Source organism: Limanda limanda, chromosome 11 (assembly GCF_963576545.1).
Source record: "Limanda limanda chromosome 11, fLimLim1.1, whole genome shotgun sequence".
In the NCBI taxonomy this organism is placed as follows: domain Eukaryota; kingdom Metazoa; phylum Chordata; class Actinopteri; order Pleuronectiformes; family Pleuronectidae; genus Limanda; species Limanda limanda.
Window position 1 is genome coordinate 13,136,215 of NC_083646.1, and position 18,726 is coordinate 13,154,940.

At 42.1% G+C, this 18,726-nt stretch overlaps 1 protein-coding gene across 2 annotated transcripts in view; it reads left to right on the forward strand.

Moving 5' to 3' along the window:
- The first annotated feature begins 1,226 nt into the window (after positions 1 to 1,226).
- galnt1 (UDP-N-acetyl-alpha-D-galactosamine:polypeptide N-acetylgalactosaminyltransferase 1) overlaps positions 1,227 to 18,726 on the forward strand; it is a 37,776-nt gene continuing 20,276 nt past the window's right edge. The window contains exons 1-2 of one of the 2 annotated variants that reach the window (XM_061081575.1): positions 1,227 to 1,388; positions 16,383 to 16,495. The gene's annotated coding sequence lies outside the window, so the exon portion shown is untranslated. Of the gene's footprint in view, positions 1,389 to 2,367; positions 2,391 to 16,382; positions 16,496 to 18,726 lie in introns of those variants that run through there. The other variant, XM_061081576.1, reaches the window with a different exon arrangement.

The window sequence follows — 18,726 nt, forward strand, 5'->3', positions numbered from 1 at the left end:
GGTACGGATCTTGACTTTGATATAAATGGATGAGTATATCATTATTTCTGTTGATACTCCCTCCATCTCTATCATACAGTTTATTTTGTGTAAAAACTTGACACACCTCCCCATTCATATTGGACACTGTCTTTTCTCATGGATGTTGTAAATAATTATGTCATTTTATTAACGTGACATCTATTGATCTCTAGCTTGCGGCTTTCTGTAGTTTGTGTGTTTTTGGTAGTTTTTCCTCACTCTTGCTGAGGGTTAAGGGCGGATGATGACATACCAAATTGACAAATTGTGAATATGGGCTATACTAAATACATTTGGACTGATAATTGATTGGTCTTAAATGAAAACACTGCTCTGTTACCGATGGAGTTTAACAACATAAGCTTTTCCCCTTTCATTTTGAACAGCTTATTCTACATAATCTTCTCTAAGCTAAAGTACAGAGGGTGCTTATTAATATTCCTGTCTTGTGAATGTGAGGCAGCAGCAGCGTCCCTGAGGGTTAATATACTGCTGCAGTGTAAAAGATTTACCCTCTGGTGAATTATAATGTGTGATGTATAATTATCGTTCTAATGCAAAGACTGTCTGACTGTTTGCCCTTTGACTTTGATGAATTCTTCTTTATTATGACTCAGTCCTCGGTCTGATTCGAGTTAAATTACGAGGCCATATTAATAATAATAATGTACCTATGCAGTTAATCTCTACAAGGCTGCATTATTCTAATTTATAGGGCTTTAATGTCAAATCCATGCATTTATTATTCAGTATTTCGTATATATATATATTGAGATCTGTGGCTCCTCCCTTAGTCATTTGGTCCAAACCTCTGGTCCAGACTAATTCCTGCACAGTGCACACATTTGAATGCAGCTGTGGCACTTCTTTGGTCAAACAGGATGGGATCTGTGGTAGTATTTCTTCCGGGTTGGTGGAGAGGGAGGGATGAGCGGTGATGCTGCCCGGGTTCTCTCCTCTCCTCCTCTCCCTCAGTGGGTGAGACCGACCCAGGCAGAGGTAGCACGTCCGTCCGTAGAGAGGGGGAGCTCGCACCGCATAGCGCCGCCGTCTGAACCCGCACTCACAGCCTCGCTTCCCTCCCCAATGGATGTCTCCCCGGCCGCCGACTTTTTAACACGGTGGTCGCCTTCACCCTGAGAAACACCCCGGCTATTCCCCCCCCCCCCCCCCACCGCCCGAGGTTTGTCTCGTCGACGCGGGGAGAGAGAGGACCACACAGCTCCCTCCTCCCTCCACCATCACCGTTAGCCGGCTAAGCTAGCTAGCCCAGCTAACTTAGCTGCGAGACTTTGTAACGGCGGCTGCTTTTCCTGCCCCGTCGTCTCTTCTCTTCGGAGGCGGACCGAGGAGCCCCGTCACCCCGGGTAAGCGAGCAAAGCTGGTGCGGGTTGCCATTGTGTTGTCGTTGTGTTCTTTTTGTCGCCACCCGCCGCGGGCTTGTTTCTGGCCGGCGGAGCGGGGAGGTTGTCTAGCGGCAGCGGAGCGGGCTCTTGTTGACAGAAGCAGCCAAGCAACCGAGATGTGATGCGACTCACCGCTAAAACACACAAATGGTCACTTTACGTGCTCGGTAATGGGTCAACATGGGTTATATATATAGTCCATGGTCAACACCAGCTCCTCCGCACAGGGTCAGAAACGTGCTTTCAGAAATAAAACACACATCTCATCGATAGCGAGGCTCACAAATACTTTTACACTCAGGAAAATGTCGATGTGTGGAGAATGGGGCCACTGCCAGAAGAATATGATCTCACACTTGCCGCATATGCCTGCAGCCAGTTTCCCTGACAGTTCAAATGGCGTGTGCATGTGCGTGTGCGTGTGTGTGGAGACAGTTATCACACACAGCCTGCATCCGTGCACGGTATCATGCAGCAGCAAATGCTTTAAATGGACCGTCGTGGTGGACGTGCACAGTGGAGGGACGCTCTTCCTCCTCTGTGTGTGTCACCTGGACATTTCAGAGCTCCAGTGTTGCATCACAGCCTGGAAAGATGAGCTGTGCATTCGGAATTTAACCCCTGCACGCTGCTGGTTGTGTCCCCTGTGTCCTAATAGAGGTCAGGTGATTCTGCTTAGCATGATGCCTGTGAAGACTCCCAGTCATCCACATCCTGGTTTTCACAGAAAAGTGGAATCATGTGAATCTGGACTAGATACTTGCAGGCGTTATCCACGATGAGAGGACTTGGATTTGCCTTTATACAAATAGAGAGAGAAAAAGCAAGGGACCTCAATCGATCTGTTCCCTTTGCTTTTTGGGCTTCAGATTTAGAGGCACCTCCTCTTCCTCCCATGTTAAACTGAGGGTAATCACATTTCCTGTAATTCAGTCACCTGGTTGAAGCATGTGCAGGATAACGGTGTGTGAGTATCTGTGTGTGAGTCTATCTGTGTGTGAGTCTATCTGTGTGTGAGTCTATCTGTGTGTGAGTCTATCTGTGTGTGAGGATATGTGTGTGAGCAGACGAGACTCACTGAGTGAGTGACAGAGGAGAGAATGCATGAGCGAGTGAGCATTAACAATGCTGTAATTATCTGGCGAGATAAGAAAATGGATTCACTATCAATCCTGCGAGAAGCAGCAGCTGTGGAGCAGAGCAGATGAAGAAGTGGGATTGACAGAGAACCGCTTAAATTAATCTGTCATGTTCCTCAAAGGGGGAGAAAAGGGAAGCATGTTTTATTAATCCCTGGTGAGTGTGTGTGTGCTGTTGATTGTGAACGTGCAGATGGAGAATATGCTGCGTCGCTGGAGGGAAGCTGCTGTACCTTTTTGCTACCTGTAGCATCGGCTCCTGGTGCCTGAACATGAACGGTTTCCTGGGTTGTTGTAAGTGTCATGTTTCGGACTTCGCCTGAGAGCTGTGTATCTGAACTCAGTGCTGTGCTAGGGTTTGAATGTCTCGAACCGAAAGGAAATGAATCATGTTCCTCATTTCAAGGCCGTGGAGGCTGCGTGATGCGTTTCCTGCCCTGTGTGTGTTAACTGTGTGTTCAGGCCTCAGCAGATGTGCCTGCTTTTGTGTACGTGTCCTATTTCTTTTTGTCACGGCTTATTACCGATTTTTTTGCAAATAGGGAACATTTTGGCCTTGTGAGGATCATTATATCAGAGATTAGTATTTGGATTATGATCAAATCCGATGAATGTCATTTGAAGTGAATGGCATCAACCATATCCATCAACATGTATGAAATAGAAATGTGGGTAGTGTAGGTGCATCCCTGTGGCTTTAGCTTATATGGAAGTAATGAGCCGTATGCTTCCTCTATGTAATGGTAATACAGGTGGTTAATGGTAATGGAATGTTTTGGAATATTTTTTGTTTGATCTTTTCTAAAATCCCAGTCAAATGTGTGCAAATGCAACCTAGATGCTTTACCGTTACATGTTTTTAATTGTGATCATAAATTAGATATGTCCCCAGCCCCATAATTAATTTTCACATCTGTAAAAATGAAAGTGAAAATATCCACTGCATGTGTGTATTAGTATTTGTGCTTGTCTGTGTTTGTCATTGAGGGTGGCTGCAGTGCATGTATTGCTCTCCGAGCTGGTCGGGAACAATAGCTCTATTCTGGCCCATGTCTCCGGAGAGAGGCAGCAGCGTTCGGCGTTCCCGGCACTCTGTGTGCCAGCGAGGCTTGGTTTGGGATTGGGTTTCCACAGCCACCTGGAGCTCAGAGCACAGGAATGCCATTGTTCCTCCTTCCAGACTATGGCCGGATCAGATACACATGCAAACACACACATCATGCACACAAACAGGCGCATGCATAAACACACGATTAGTGCACAATATGCATGAGGAGCTTATACCCGCTTTCCTGACCCTAAAAAGTTCAGTCACCCTGTTTTGCTATGTTGTCACTGCTTACGTAAATAGACAGTGTAGCATCAGGTTGGTGCACCCTCAGGCGATATCCTTGTCCGAGTTGTTTGGTTTTTCTTTTTAGCTTCAAAGCACAGTAAATAGCTGAATTTACTGTAGTTCCACGCTTTGTTATGTTGTTCATCTCAGCTGATGATCAGCAACCTGCCTGAGCGTTAACAAGCATGTGAAGGGAGTGAGAAGTTGTCATAACTGCTGAGACAAATTGGTCAATTAATCAGTTAATTCACTGACGGAAAAATAATTAACTGCAAATTTGAGAAGCACTTAATCATTTTAGTGCTTTGTAAAGCAAATTCGGCAAACTGAGTTTAGGTTGTAGGTCAGACAAAACAAGCAATTGGACAATGTCACCTTGGACTCTAGCATTCAATTAACTTATTAATCAAAAAATCATTAATTGATAATAAAACTATCTGTTTTCAAAGCACAATCAACCAAACATGAAGACCTGTGACCTCAAATGTCATTTTAAACTCTGTGAAATGGATGCATATTACTCTACTATACACTAGAGAGAGATTACACCTCTGCCATATCTGTTCATGCCAGTGAAATAACAGTTTGACTTTGTTCACTCCGGTGTTTGTCTTTTTAATGAAATCTGCCTTTCACACGGAAGCAAAGATCAGACTTAGTACAGTGTTTCACCTCTGCAAGATGTGAGATAGAGTGAGGGAGCGATAGGGAAAGAGAAGAGACAGAAAGGTCAATTTTACTAGCTAGCAGTTAAAAGTTAGATAGATTTTTATGACCTATTGACATTCACTGCAACTGCTGCTGTACGACACATGCGCACCACCAGATTCCCCCGACTGCATACTGGGATAAATCCAGATGAGCTGCTGCATTAGACCCCCCCCCTCAACACATACACACACACACACCCACATACATCTATACACACAGAGGCACACAGCACCCTCTACCCTGGCAGAAATACTGGACTTATCTGCTTTGCATCAATTTGTGTTGATATCTGGACTGTTAGACTTTGTTGGACTCAAACCATTGACTCTATATTACTTTTATTTATTGGCCTCATTTATAATTAATTGAAATTTAAAAAAGCTTGGGTTTGTTGCAGCCTAGTTTTATCGTAGATCTAACAGATAATAACTCCGGATGTTGTAGCAATTTTAGCAGGATCAGATAGCTGTGACCTAAATGGTTGATCTTCAGACAAAGTGAGAGAATCAGAAAACAGAGAGAGATGAAAGAGAGGGGGAGATAGCAAAAGCAGTATTTAGAAGTTTTCCCCCTCTCAGAGTCTTAGTCATTTAGGGTTTGTAGTCAAGCAGTTCCAGTTGTTAGTGTGTTTGTGTTTGTGTGTTTGTGTGTGTGTGTGTGTGTGTGTGTGTGTGTGTGTGTGTGTGTGTGTGTGTGTGTGTGTGTGTGTGTGTGTGTGTGTGTGTGTGTGTGTGTGTGTGTGTGTGTGTGTGTGTGTGTGTGTGTGTGTGTGTGTGTGTGTGTGCATGCATGTGTGTTTCTTCTTGCTTTCCAACGGGTCACATTAGGGATAGAGTTGCATAGAAGTGGGTCAGTCAGTGCCACCAGGGAGTCTTGCCAGCTCCCTGCTCCCTCCAGGGCTGGAAGCAACCAAAGGCCAACACAAACACATAAACCTGGGCTGTGTGCATATTTTCAGTATATTTGTATAGATTGTTTGTGAGTATTTACTATTCCTGTGTGTGCTTATACACAGGTGATGTGTAAAGAGTATGATTTTCTCTTTTGTGGTCTGTCATTTATTGATACAATATGTTTACTTAACTGTACTTTGACTCCTCGTAAACAGATTTACTGGAAACCGATATACTGTAAATCTAAAGGAATAAGAGCCACATTTCTCAGGATGTTTAGACTGCTCACAGTGCCTCTACAGATGATTCAGAGCCTCTAGCCCCCAATGTGTCTCAGCTGGATATACAGAGTGTTTCTGCTCACTGAATGATAAGGAAATCAGATTTAGCAACAGTATTCAGCAACAGTCGGGTCAGGGTTGTGCTAATAAATGATCATCCTGGTGATCGACGATAGTCAGAGCTACCCCCGATACCCCAATGTCCAAACAATAATGTATTAAAGTATTATTATGCAGTGTAGCATCAGATCAGTATTACATTTAATTTATCCCGCTATAGTCTCACATATGCATCTCCTTGATATATCCAACATTTGCTGGTTATATGTAACAGTAATCCAGTGATACACATGTACACACACACACACACACACACACACACACACACACACACACACACACACACACACACACACACACACACACACACACACACACACACACACACACACACACACACACACACACTGAACTCTGACTGCACTGGTTGTTGTGTGTAGGTTTCCTGCTGTTAGGCTACTGAAATGGAGCAGGGATCACAGACACTCAGAAGGGACATGTTGTGTTCTTTCTTCTTTGCCTGCCTGCTCTTCAGGTTTTGTGCCTGGAGATCAAACCTTTGGCCCCCATTGTGAGAGAGAGAGAGAGATCAACACTATTGGGATAAATTTAGAATGATTTCTTCGGAATTGTTGTTCAACCACATCTGATTGTTTGTAATTGTTTTGACCCTTGAAGGGGAGGTGGTAAGCTGATCATCCCAGAGAGGGGGAGGACACAGTGTTGTTTTACTTGACCAGTGACCCAATGAATTGCTTTGAGGATGACCAATTAATTGGGATCGGGGGAGCCAATGGCCCGTCACGTGGTGATCACTGGTTGTGTGGTCGGGTCCATTCATGAAGTAAAAGCAATGTCATTATGGTGTACCTTAAAAAAATCATATTTAAATTCAAGTTAACTTAAGGACAGTATGTGCATGGTTTTTACTCCTGACAATTGAAACTGTTCAAGACTTATTAAAATGGCTCTAATGGCTTTAATTTGTCTTGCCATGATAACAAGCAAATCCCATTCCCAACAATTATTTTACACCTGGACAGGTCAATACAAGTTTCTTAGCTTGAACAAAACCCAATTAGATCTGAAATTTGAACTGACTTGAAATTGCATGTCTATAAGTATTTGGTGTACTTGACTCCAAGCTATTGTAATACATGGTTTACTTCATAAACAGATGCTCTAAGAGTCACCTTGAACACCTGAATACAGCTCCCCTAGTATCATTGTGTAACTCTATACAGTGTTAAGCTTCACTCCAACGATTATCTGTGCTGCTCATGCATCACTATGTTGCTCACAGCATCTGTCTGTGTCTGAGATATGACCCGACAGGAAAAGACATAGTTTCCATGGTGACAGCCGTGCTCCTTGCCCACCCCACCCCCTCCCAACCACCATAGGAGGAAGTGGAATATGTCCAATTTCTGCTGACTCATGGAGAAACAATTGTGTGACACACACTTAAACACAGATGTTTCTCCTCACTCTGGCCTGATTGTTTTTGTGGTCTTTTTTAATGTGTTCCACTCTGTTTGTTTGTGAGCGTACGCTGGCTTCTCCATCCAGCTGCTGCACCTGTTTGTTTTGTGAAAATTTAATGTCATGGGAATTTTCTTTGCTGCTGGTTTCTAAAGAAGAATACTTTATGCAGTTCCTTTCAGTTAAAGGCAGGATACTTCAACACTACTATATTTTAGCTTTAAAAGGCGTCATGACTGCTATGTTTACACCTGTCGTCCACACGAGTTTGGAAACTCTACTGGTCCCATTTTAGATTAAAAGTCTGCATTTGCTTCATGATTGGTACTTATAGTTGCAACTGTCACGACTTTGTATGAAGCCAACTGCAGAGAAGAGAACCTGCTTCCAGTGAATGCTCTAGTAATATTATTATTATAGTAATGTTTTCTTTTAGGATAGATGGGAAAAGTTACTGATTCAGTCCTTGTGTGGACAGAGATCGTTTTCGAATGCAGCTCTAAAACAAAAACGTATTGTTATGAATGTAGTCTCAACCTTACTCTTCTGGAGCAGCAGGCAGTGTTGGTTTATTACTTTCATTTTTGCGTGTAAGGTGATTGTGGCTTGTCAAGTGAAGTGGTCAAGTGGTCAAGAAAAGTTGCTGAGAAAAAGAAGTCAGTTATCCTCATGTTCCAAATAAAAAACACCTTTCCAACACAATAACTTTTGTTTAAATATATTTCAGAATAGAGCCTTTATACATTTACCTTTTAAACTCCTTAGAAATTGTGTGTGTTCGTGTCATCTCTATTTAACAATCAATGTGCACAACTAGTCTTCTAAAGTTTGAGATATATTTATATATATTGTCACAATCAATAGTGTTTATTTTCAGCTCTCTCCCCTCTGTGTTATTTACACCAGTGAATACATTCCGTTGCTCTGGCAGATGTGTGATGTGTTACAGAGCAACCCATCTGCCCCAGGCTCAGCCCGAGTGCTGAAGGTGCAGCAGACACACACTCGTCCACCTCTGGCTCTTATCTGCAACCAGGCAGCTTCTCTGAGTGTCTGAGCATGTTTCTGCTTCTTTGTTTGTGTGACTCCTTGAGTGCAGTTGTTAGTCCCCAGTCACACTGATAAACATATCAAGGATTACTACTAGCTGATGGACTGCAGAACAACAGACCCCATTGTGTGTGTGTGTGTGTGTGTGTGTGTGTGTGTGTGTGTGTGTGTGTGTGTGTGTGTGTGTGTGTGTGTGTGTGTGTGTGTGTGTGTGTGTGTGTGTGTGTGTGTGTGTGTGTGTGTGTGTGTGTGTGCGTGTGCTAAGCCATTAGAAATTGCATTTCTATGAGCCACAAATGTCAGGTGCACTGGGTTTATGGAATGAGTGTGTGTGTTGTATGTGCTGCAGTGTAATCTACCAGAATTTGGAATGTGGGTCAGTGTGGCTGCAGCTCTGCAGGGAGAGACAACATCAGGATACTGACCTCTGTACTTACTGTAGGTGGACTTAAAAAAGACTTCACAACAATGCAAAAGGAAACGGGCCAGCCTGTGCTTTGGTTATTTTAGTCATGCATACCTTTTTGTCGGCACGCTTAGATAGATGTGGTCAACATATCAAACAAGGGCATCTCAAACAGTGTGGACCTTGTTTTATTACAATATGATATTTGGAGCCACGGTGATAGAAATAGAGACGGAAAAAATGTGTGACTTCTCAATAAAGCTAGATTGGAAAGAGGATGGCCAGATTAGTCATGAGGGTGGCTCATAGTGGATTTCACCTACAGTCATTAAGATTAAGTTATTGCTGAACATTTGTTTTTGTGTGTGTGTATGAAGGCTATCAACGTTTTTGACGGAGCCGCTTAAATTAAATATTGACCGTGTTAGCTTTGTTAGAATGTGTGTGTGAGTGTATGTATGCATGTATGTGGGTGTGCTTGTCATTGCATCATTAAATTTTACATTGTTGTGTGTGTGTAAGTTGAGTCGTATGTGTATATTTAGATTTGCCCGGTGATTGATTGGGCATTTTGCGGCAGCCAATAGGCTATTGAGTGTCCATTATTTTGATATATGATCCCACAGACCAAACCACTTGTTCTGGACCAGAAGTGTTAAATAACAGGTTTAATGAGGAGCGAGGCTGCTAACACGCAGGTTACATGATGCTGCTGACCGTCTCGGGAAGGACAGCTGGATAGAGCAGATGTCTTGATTTGTTGGGAAAGCATTTTTATGGCACTGTGTTAGCAGTGAAAAGAAAAGTGTCTCTCTCCTGTGAAAGGAGGCTGAAGCAGTGGATACTTTACTCTCCTGCAGTGACTCAGCACACTTAGGTTTCCAGGTATATGATTATGGGTTCTCTAGATGTTTCCTTCTCATGAATTAGACCGTTTTATCTCTGGAGACGATTGAAGGTGTGTTACATTAATGGCTCTCTTAAGTCTTCCACTGCATTACATAGTAGTTGCGTATATCAGGTTGCAAGAAAGACACAATGATGAAATTCTTGCAATTACTTGAAAACAGGAAAGTGACAAACTCGTGTATATGAAATGGCCTGCATCTAGAAAACCTGCAATTCATAGCTTTCTCTACATTATGAGTATTTTACATTTCTTAGTAAGGCAGGGATTACCAAACATTACCAGACATACACATATAGTTAAGCTTGTTGTTAACTGTAGTTCATTAGTTCAAAACCTGTCTGTTTAGAATGGGCTCTTTAACAGAAAGCTGTTAAGCAAAGAAGCCAAAACTTGAGAATCAGTTGTCAAGCTGGGAACATGCTGTTGTGAATGTGTTGATATTGTGAACGACATCGTCCCTTATGATGATGAGTCCCAGCCGCCTCAACAGTATGTGAAGTGTGGAGCTGATAAGATGAACAGTTCTTGAGATATGTGACCCACAGACAGACAGGCAGACAGACAGGGATTTCTGGAATCTCCAATATAGTGTTTCAATACACCCGTGTCTTTAAGAGGCAGTGGTTATGGACCAACTCAAAAACAATATGCAAAAAAGATCAAATTGAAAGAATCCTGGCATCTCTTTCAGGATCTGGAATGCTCCCAACAAGCTCCATTTAACAAATGCATTTTTTTGCCACTGCCTTGCAGCTTTTTACAACGAAAATCAAACTGCATAACAATTTCTCAGAAAAGCTACTGCATAGTTAGTGAATTCTTGCTGCAGGGGTCACAGAAGAACAGTGTAAAATAATTTTTGAACTGATTGAGGACCAGGTAAGTGATGAATCGCAGTAAAAAGGAAACGCTGCATAAACACTGTATACATGTTGGAAAGTTTCCAGCTGCTAATGAATACACAGTCACATTCCGTCCACAAGTCCAATTTTACTCCAAGAGATAAACCTCTGTCTTTAAAATGCCAATATAATCACTGTTGGCTGTAAATGTTAACAAGCTCTTCTTTTATTCACATAAGAAATGTTTTCCCCTCTTCAGCAGATTGTTTTTAATCTATAAAACATAATGCAGTCGCTTGTCACAGTTGGTTTTATTGACTGAAAAAAGCTGTGGTTTTTCCCTGTAGTAATGCTACAGTGAAGAAGTTCTTCTTCTTCTTCTTCTTCTTCTTCTTCTTCTTCTTCTTCTTCTTCTTCTTCTTCTTCTTCTTCTTCTTCTTCTTCTTCTTCTTCTTCTTCTTCTTCTTCTTCTTCTTCTTCTTCTTCTTCTTCTTCTTCTTCTTCTTCTTCTTCTTCTTATCATTATCATCTCTTTTAAGCTGTGGTCTTTAATCAATGTCATTGTTTTCATTTTACTCCTCTTTCATCTTGTTTTCTTCTATTAACTTTTTGAATGAGTTCTTAAGATGGTTTCTAGAAATAGTCTCCTCTGTAATTTACAATCCTTTGTTCTGTGTGTATTTTAAAGCTGCGTTTTGTTAAGGGCTCCATGGAAAATTAACCTCACAGTCGTTAATGTTATTGCTGTGCGTGCAGCTTAAAACGGCCTCAGTTGTAAACGCAGAACGTGTTGAATCTACATTTTTGCCGCTTTACCACAAGAGAAGGAGATTACATGCTGAGTAGAATTGCTAGGAAGTCTGCCCTGGATTGGGAATGTTGCCGAGAGCGTTTGAGCACACAGCTGGGGGCATGCACGCACTTCAGCTTTATCCTGTTAACACTGCTGCTGGCCAGAGCAGGGACAGCAGGGAGATACAGAATCAAGAACCAAACTGTAACTCTCCAAATGACACCAGGACACATGGGCATAGATGGGACAGTTTTGAGCTTTATCTTTTCTGTGTCAGGACGCAGAACAGGGAAGGTAGTGAGAATGTGTGTCTCCGTGTGTCTATTGTCATCACTATCATTCCGTTAACGTTGGTCAAGCGGCCTGCTCTTCTGTTTCCTGTCCTCCACAGTCTCCATAAACAGGAAGCCAATCTCTCTTTTTCTCTCTGTGACTCTCCTTTTATCTGTCCTTCTCTGCCTGTTCTTTGGTCCCCCTGTCTTCCTCTTCCTACCCTGCCTCCCTCTGTGAGTACATACAATATATCTGGAAAGTGACAGGCTCCCAGAGCACGGCCTTATTGTGGAAAGCAAAACAGGCTGTTGTGGAAAGCTGTTTCATCCCTGATAAGTGTGACATCAGTGATGTCTCGGGAGATTTTGGACCGGCTGCTTCTTACCTATTCTCTCCTTGCTATTCCTGGCATTCCTGTTTTTCCTCCCTGGGCTTCCCCCTGGAAAGCTGTCAGAAATGGTGAACTATGCCTGCTGTTGCCTGTGACACTGTTATTGTCATCTTCTGTTGCCTTTCCTCTAGTCTCTATTTAGCCTGAATTTAGAGTTTGTTGCGTGCTTGAGGTGCTCCAGGCCCCTCCGGGCCTTCCTTTCCCACACCATTGGAGACATGAGTTCTTTGACAGAGCAGGAGATCGAATGGATAAAAGGTGGAGGGGAGGTGCAGTGAGCACCGATTTGGCACAGCACTGTTTGTTGTTGCTCAGGCCAAAGATGTCATCTTGGAGTCCTTCTGGTACGACATACGCTACAAACAGAGTCACATAACACAAACAGAAACATTGGCTAGGAACCAAAACACACACACACCACACACATGCTCATAGAAAGCTATCATGTGGTAAGAAAAGATACCTTTTTTCCTGTCTTTCCTAATTTTGGCTCTCTAGTTTCTTTCCTTGGCGGTCTTGAGAGAGAGTGTGGAACAGTTTGGTTTAATGCTTGGCAATGGCTGGTTGGTCACAGTGTGTTCACTCTGAGCTTGGGGAATTCTAAAGGACTGATTTGACTGTCTGTTAGTTTTAGCTCAGCCCACACCACTTTCTAAATTGTCCAGAACAAAGGTTGTTTGAGAGCTCCTCAACCTTGTTTGGCTCTGGTCCTGCGTTGAAGCCTCAGAGTCATGTGGGTGCAGAATCGCTCGAACCACACGATCGATGTGTTAAGTGATTTCTACTTGCCGAAATAGGACTTGTGCTTGCTAGCAGAAATATCTCCAGTTGTCTATCCATGAGCTCATCCTCCCCTCTTCATTTGTTAGTCTGGCTCTATCCTTGGTCTTATTTATGACAGGAATTACCTTGACTCAGACCGAATGGAAAGAAGCCTGTGTGGGAGACCAGAGAGTGAGACTTGGTGAAGTAATAACAGGGAGTGTTCATTAGGGTCACAGATTCAGGCAAGAGCAGGGTGGAATGGTTAGGACCCAGCCTTTTGGCTGCCGAGCTGCATTCTCTGTGTTCATTCTCAGCTGGTCACAGCTGGAACAAAGAGAGGGAGGGAGGGATGACAAAGACCTTTCAAAGGAGAAAACTCTCTCCTTTCTCTCAATACTAATATTCCTTTCTGTCAAAACAGTAGAGATGTTCAGATAATATTTTTCCCTTCCCAGTAGTGACTCTGTTTCCCGGACTTCGCATATCGGCCCATACCGAATACCAATTTGAGTCAAATTCACATGTCCAAAGTGCACTGATTTCTTGACTGTACTTCCTTGGGCGCCCAGCAACACACACACATTTCAAGTAGATAGAATTAATGTTTTTGAGACAGGACAATCAAATACCCTGTACATACTATAATACAGACAAATTCCTCACATTATAGTAACTGCCTCACTGCATAGCACTGTGTTTCCCTGTGAGTGTGGATGTTCACACAGACTTTAAAAAATGTTATGCATCAGCACAAGTTGAGTTTTACCATGTCCTGCCTTTAGAGATTTTTTTTTAAATAAGCTTTACTTCTGCAGATGAATGGAGCAGCACAGCAAACTATATTTAAAGTGGATGAGTCATGTCTTGCTAATATTTGATCCCCTTAAGAAGGTTGGAATTGGCTCAGATACCTGATTCTTACAGAGAATGGGTGTTTTGGGATTGAAGACGAGACGACTATTTTATAATAGATGTTAGCAGCTCTCGCATCAACACAGATCCTCTCAGAGCAGATTAATATCTCTGCTCTTTGGAAGCTTGTGTCAGTGTAGTGTTGGTCTGTGTCATATCATGTTCACGGGCACAGCTCACTGTCTGGACAGGTCCACCGCTGCTCACTTGCTCTGCATTACACACCTGACTAAGTGTCTATCTGTAACCCTCACCGCTGAGACCTCTCATCTGGTACATGAAGCGAGTACATCTTTGTGTTGAAGGCCGGTTTACTTGAGTGTGTGAAATCAGGTTCGTCTTAGGGCAGCAGTGGCTATTGTAGCACGTTTTAGTGTTTTTAAAAGTATGAGGCCAGGGTTTTACATTTTTACAAGAAAACACTTAATGGCGATGTTTAGGAAAAGCTGAGGTAGCTGCACATGTTGGAAAACCTCCCGATTTTGCTGCACTGCTGGACAAGAGCCCGGCTTAACACAGGCAGTCTCTCGTGATAACATTTTCTAATTCAAATTTTACTTCAATAGCCTAATAATTCAGTTCCGTATTCTTAAACCATGAAGTTCATTGTTTAGTCTCTCATGCTCCTTGTTGCTGCTCTCTGTCTTTTCCTCCTGATCATACAGCACTCGCGCATGGACTAGAGCATGAAATGGGCAGAGGAAGAGGTTTGCTCTGCCGACAGCGACAGAGATGGGTTGTTATTTGCACTGCAGTGTTGTGTGTGGTTCTGTAGATTTATTTTGTGATTGTCAGGGGAAGCTGTCGAGTATTTATAGAAGCTCTTGCTCCTCCTGCCTCCAATTTGCAGATGGATTACATTCCACTCAAACATTGTGGAGTTGTGCGAAAGATGCAGGTTCAGAAAAGGGGGAAGTGAAGAGAGATGGTTTACAATATCATGTATTCACATGCAAACAGGCAGACAGAGAGCAAGTAAACCAGGGAGGAGATGAGGAATGATTAGGAATGATGACTCACTGAGGAGGAGACAGACAGACAGACACCTTTGGTGGCCAGGACCTTTCACATATTCAAGCAAACCTGCACTGCAGTACAGCCTCCTTACAGTCAGTAATGCATGAGTGTGTGGGCTGGCAGAAAGAGATTTATGGTATGGCTCCTCTTGTAATACAAACTATTAAAACACACACACACACACACACACACACACACACACACACACACACACACACACACACACACACACACACACACACACACACCTACACCTGTATAGTGGCTAGAAATATGAAGTCCCAGTGGAGCAGAATGATGACTTGGCTTTAAAGTAGGCCAAGGACCAGATTGAAGGACAGACACTCACACACACAATCACACTCAAACACACTCACACACTCTCACACTAACACACACACACACACACACACACACTGAGTCATATTCACTCTCATCTTCATTCTCTGCGGATTTTTCAAAAATAGCAGATTAATCCAGTGAAATGAACAGTTCTGAGAATCCGTCAGTTGTCCGTCCCCATTTTCCCTCCCCCTTCATCCCTCTTGTCTTTTCTCTCCCTCTCTTTTTATGCTGCTCCAAGGCTGGCAGAGCGCTTTAGGCTATGTTTAACCTCTGGGTGGGTGTGGAAGGAGGGAGCACGATGGATTTATAACACAATACCCAGAGATGCAGAGTTATGCCAACAATTTTGTAGATGACTGACAGCATTTGAAAGTCTAACCCTTTACAGACATATTTGATGATGCACTTCCACTTATACCGGGAAGCGTTGGTGCTGCTGGAAAAATGCCTGGTGACATTGTGACTCTGATTGTGTGATTATGTGAGAGAGATGAGTGTTATTATTGTGCGTGCAGAGTCAGGAAGTGTGTTTGAGGTCGTTGAGTGACAGTCTCGCTCTTGCCTTCCTGTGGTTGCAATGTGGTTTTGCTTCCCCAAGGTGCAATCAGAATGCCTGCTGTCTCTTTTCCAGGCTTATTGGAAAAAAACACAGTCCCCACTCCTCGTTCTGTAGCTGGAATGTATAAGCGGTAAAATAAAATGGAAAACATAAATTAATTACAGTACTCAAGATTTTCATTTAATTATTGTCCTGCAACACCAAATTACACAATCATATTACCCACATGGTCCCTCAAAAAACAAAACAGCATTCATGAGATTTCCGATGACCTTATATATAAATTTTTTTCAGGAGGAATGTAAACAATGATGAATTGTCTGGCCAGAAAATATTAACATTAAATACACTCTCTATCCACCATTAAGTGCAGCAGCTCGATGCTAGATATCATGGTCTCCAATCTCCTGTTGCTGCGTGAGCCAACCTAATTTTCCTGCTATGGGACATCAGTAGGAAAGTAAGCTGGATAGAGGAGCAGCCTCTATTTCAAAATTTCAAATTGACTTACCCTCACTCTTATTCTGGCTCTCTTCCCTTTCTTTCTGGGCCGATCACTACACCTGTACTGATTTTTGAAGATGATGAGTGTAGTTCTGTCATAAGAACGTCTGTAGTAATTAATAATAGCAATTCAGGCTGCTACTGGCTGCTATCTTCTTGCCCCACTGTCACCATGGTAACAATTCCTAACTGATATCACACTTTCAGATCACATCAAAGTTTTTACTTATCTTTGCAACTGCTCAGATGTTTACAGTTGGTCTGTGTCTTATCTTGTCTCTTCAAGGAGCATGTTTGAGTGAGGAGCAAAGGAGGAAGTGGGATCTCTGAAGCTCCGCCCCCTCTGCTGGTGGAGCACCCTGCACATCTGACCAGAGACCCCTTTAGTCACTCGGAGAGGTATGTATGCAGGGAGGCTGGGGCTTTATGAAATGAACAACAGAACAATGATCTGACTCAGTTGTCCCTCTCATGCTTCACTATCAGTAGCTCATTGATGCATCACTTCCAGCTAATGTGCAAAATCCAGTCAGAGGTTGAGCTGAGGTAATATGATGCTTCAGCAGTTTGTTGAATCAAAGAAATATCTCCCGAGGACATTGTAGCAAATCAACTTCTTGATGAGATGTCAAGCTTGCACCGGCTTGTCTTTGTGCAGTCAGGCATTAAAGATTACTCAATAAGTGCAGTTGTGCGACTGTGTTAATCAAGCATGTTCTTTAAGATTTCCTAACTTCCTAAAGGTATGTGGGGGAAGAGATTTGTGCAGTTCATTGGTGAGAGAAGATGAAACAACACTGCCAGGGCATGAAGTTTGATAACCACCACTGCAAAACATGATTCCTTATGGGAAGTGGGGCAGTTACTGTAACAGAAAGAGTTGTATAACTGAAAATAAGTTCTGTAAATGATAAAAATAAATCGCCAGATTTGTCAGTCCATTGAGATTTGTGAATTTGTAGACAAATCTGTGAACACGCACAAAGATATTAATCTGCTGAAAAATCCTAAGTCCTCCATTCTGTAGATTTGCATGGTTGAGATCAATTCATGGCTGTTTGAGAGGGTGAATTAAATATGAGAGAAAAAGTGGGATTATGAATTGTTAAAAGAGCAATTACAGCACACTTGCATCACACAGACCTAACAAAATGGGGGGCTGAGGTTTGAATGTTATTATGTCTGATATAATTTATTTATTTGTATACATGTGATGTGTGCTCTTTGGTGTAGCGTAGCCAGACAGCTGTGCTGTGTCCGTCTGTCAGGGGAACACCCTCTGTGACAGTGATATTTATTGATTTTGGCCGAAAATGCCCTAGTGATTGGAGATTGAAGTGTTTAATTCCACTTTGTGCCTGTGCCAAGCTTTGCATTGGTAATCAATTCTGGCTGGGACTTTTACGCTGCCATAGGCAATTCTACCTGTGTTGTTGTTTCCTTTTTTATTCTCAGTTTTTTAACTTTCTCTCTCTTTCTGACTAAAAAGGATATTACTTTTTGCAGCAAAAGGGAGCACAAATGTATTTTTAGTCAATACCAGAGTTTTGAAACAATTACCAATATCAGACTTAAAGGGTTAAAATTTATGATATATAATCAACCAAAGATCATCTTATTTTATACATGAAAACCCTTTTAAATGCATCACTTACATGTTTATATACATATCAGTTATTTAGTAAAAATTCTGCCTGTAACACTTCAAATAGAATTTTGACAAAACTATCAATTGAAGATATATCTGTAAACCTCACCTTACAGTTAGAGGAAATGTTACATTAATAATCACCACCCACTTACAGACCCTGAACATGTTTTGATGACTTTGTTCACCGTATTTGATCAGGTAATATCCGATTTTGACACAGTCAAAGAATAATAAACTGTCTACAACCTTGTTGTACTTCAGTTTTTAAATCCTTACACACTGAGGAGCAGCTCTTTTAATAACAGTCATAACACTGGGTGGCTGTGGACGAGGTTGTGCCTGTATCTGGTTTTAAAGTCGTTCTACAGAATTCACTGACTTCAGCAGCAGAGCTGAAAGTATATTACAGCCGACAGAAACATGTCCGTCACTCTTTTCAGTTTCCTTTACAGTTAGTTGTTTGTAGTGAGAACATTTTGCGACATATCCTGTGTTGCTTTCTTCACAATCACAGCTTAGAAGGAAGAAAAAGGGAGTAACATTGACTTGACGAAAAATGATAAACCATCGGGGTGAGCCACCAAGAATTTGGTGGCTCACCACCTTGGTTTGTGAGCAATTTATGAAACTCATAATGAACAACTCTCCCAAGTTTCATTGAAAGTGTTTCTATATTAATTGTTTTATACCTCATGGAGTTGTAATAACTTTAGTAATGTTTGCAGAGCTGATCTTTTTTTCATGCAAAAATACACACCTGTGCTGTTAAACACTGTGGGAAACATTGGATGTTTATATTTATATTCTGTATATTTTATGAACATGTATGCATACAGAATATATATATATATATATATATATATATATATATATATATATATGTGCATATATTCACACTCTGCCTCGCGCTATGAATAATAGTAGCTCTTCCTCTGTTTTTCTCGTCTCGCTCTTCTTCCTCTATGGGACCAGTCTATGT